The 2,728-nt window shown below is 58.4% G+C and overlaps 1 pseudogene; it reads right to left on the reverse strand.

The window, feature by feature from the left end:
• Window positions 1-2,093: 2,093 nt before the first annotated feature.
• Window positions 2,094-2,728, reverse strand: part of LOC119358367 — a 7,049-nt pseudogene continuing 6,414 nt past the window's right edge.

Genomic DNA, 2,728 nt, shown 5'->3' on the forward strand with positions numbered 1-2,728 from the left:
TGACGGTTGCCGCCGAGCAAGGCCCTAACCATGGCCCAGGCAAGCTCACACAACGCCATTCCCGTGGCCATCGACGACGGTTGGTCCGATGATGCAATGATGTCACAACCACCACCGCAACCCACCGCGCCCGCGACGGAAGCAACAACATCACCCGCGAGCACCACCCGGACCGAGCCTACCCCATCTATCTCGCGCAGAAACACGACCTGCGGCGAACCCAGATTTGGCCCGCACGAGCATGAGCCCTAGGTCGTCGCCACCTCCATCGTGCGAGCATCCCGTAGCCGCCGGTTCAGACCCAAGAAAAGGAAGGACACCACCACCAACCGCACCCCGCTACCAAACACAACCCACCGCCCCAGCGGAACCAGGATCACACCGGTGACCCGTGCAACCACCTACGACCACCCAGCCGGACCTCCACGCCACCACAAGGACGCATGGTCACCACCGATCGGAGGAGAAAGAAACTTCCCCTCCGTAGCACCATAGGTCCATAGCCTGCCTCGACTGGGGATGAATAGTGATGCAATAGTGTTACTGATTTGATCGTGCCAGTGTGAATTGACATGCACTACTGGATTAAGTTGGAAGAAATAACATGCAGATGAGATGATCAGGGAGAGATTGTATGGATTGGACTGGCAGATTGGCTTCTTTGTCGATCTTCAGGAATGTCGTGGTCGGATATGTTGAATTGATTGGTTTGTGGAGAAGTAGTCGTAGTAGTAACAGTACTCCAGATTTGTTGGAACAGTTGGTTTGGTTGCTGAGAAGAAAAGTCCAACAGGCCAGGGCGAGCCTACGGTGCTTCTCGGAACAATCCTCGTCCTCAAGTGCCGGGCGAGCATGTCGGAGTTTGACTTCACATTGTTTACTACATTATCACGCGTGAACATTTTCACCAGGTAGAAGATGAGACGAAGAATGTTGCAGAGATCGCCTCTATATAAACCCATTGTTTTGGAACGGAAATCGCGTTGCCCATTGTGCTTTTTTTTGGAACTCCTGTCGGCACTAAACATCGTAGAACAGTCAAGCCCGCTACGCTAAGCAAAGTTATAAACTCGTGATTAGAAGTGTATATATAATAAAAACCCATGACCAGGAGACGAATACGACTGGTCACTCCCCCAGTGTGATCTTCGGACAAGGAGAAGATCGTCGCACGGACCGTGGCTGAGTAAAGGCATCGCGGGTACGTACGTACGTGTGTGCTGCGCACGGCGGCTGTCGCGTCTCGCGTACACGCGTGCTGCTACGTACGTACGTACGCACCATCCCCGTACCGCGTATCGCCATACCACTGATGCCAGGCCACGCGCTGTATGCACGTACGGGCGGCAAATGGCTCGCCGGCCGGTGGCTGCTTCAGTCTACTACTGGTACGTACTTCCGTCGTGACTCGTGATCCTCCAAAGGCAGTGCCAGTGCACCGAAAGCAACCCCGATATATGGGTACGACATTTGTACATGGACTCGCAGGCCGGGTACTACTGCGTCGTAGGGGCGGCAGTATTAAGTGCATGTTTCAATTGTGTACATGGTACATTTGCTTCAGAAAGAAAGAAAAGGTACGTTGGTTCTGCCGAAAGTAAAAACAACTATACTCAGTCGAGCGATGCAAGGTCGTTGGACTGCAGATTAGGCCCCGGACATTACTGCTTGCCTTCTGCGGTTTTTACCAACATTTTACGGCCGGTAACCGTTGTACTACTGCCTGTTGCATGGAGTAAATTGCACAAAAATATCACAATTGGGGTATTGGAAACAGATTGGTACCAAGTTTGGTAATTTTTACATGTCAGTACCAAGTCTGGGGCTAGACGTTACAAAAAGGTCTAAATCGCGTATAAACGCGTATTGACGGTGTATCTGACCGGCGGGGCCCGCATGTCAGCTGCCGATGTGGCATTCTTTTTGCAGAAACCCCCCGCGCCTCCTTCGTCCTCACGCGCGGCAGGGGCCGATCTGGATCGAGGGGAGGAGCCCCTCGAGCCCGAGCTCCTTCACCTCCCGTAACCCCCGCCCCGCCCTGGCCTCCTCCTCGCCGCGCCGCCGGACGGCCACCGGAGCACCACCGCCGGCGATCAGGACCAGGCCGTCCCCGCACCCTGCCTCTCTCCTTCTCTTCCTCCTTCCATTTTTTCTTCTCTCTCTCTCACCCGAAGCTCTCTCTCTTGACGCGCCGCCTTGGTTCCCGTCTTCTTGGACTCCGGCGGCCGCATAGCCTCCTCCAGCGCCCACGCCTCCTCGATCCTCGCGTCCTGCAGCATCGCATCCCGCACCGCCTCCTGCAGCTCCAGTGAGGGCGGAACCCCGCCGGAGGCCATCTCGCCGAGGGCGACGAGCGCGCTCCTGGGGTCCCCGAACCTGCAGAACCCGCCGACGGCGATGCCGTAGGTGGCGGTGTCGGGCCGGCGCGGTGAGTCGGGGCGGCAGAGCCAGCGGAGCACGAAAGCGGCCTCGCGGGCGCGGCGCATCGCGAGGAGGTGGCCGAGGAGCGGGGTGGCGAGCGGGAGCGGCGAAGGGCGGACGGGGTGCGGACGGGGTGGTGGCAGAGCGCGGTGAGCAGGGCGAAGGCCAGGGTGAGCGTGGGGAGGGAGGCGAGGTGCTCCGCGAGTGGGGGGAACGGGAGGCGCTCCGGGGAGCCGGGCAGGAGGAGCGCCGCGGAGAGGAGGCGGCCGACGGCAGGGACCTGGCCCTCAGAGATGAGTTGCGGGAT

This window comes from Triticum dicoccoides, chromosome 2A, assembly GCF_002162155.2.
Source record: "Triticum dicoccoides isolate Atlit2015 ecotype Zavitan chromosome 2A, WEW_v2.0, whole genome shotgun sequence".
Classification (NCBI taxonomy): Eukaryota; Viridiplantae; Streptophyta; class Magnoliopsida; order Poales; family Poaceae; genus Triticum; species Triticum dicoccoides.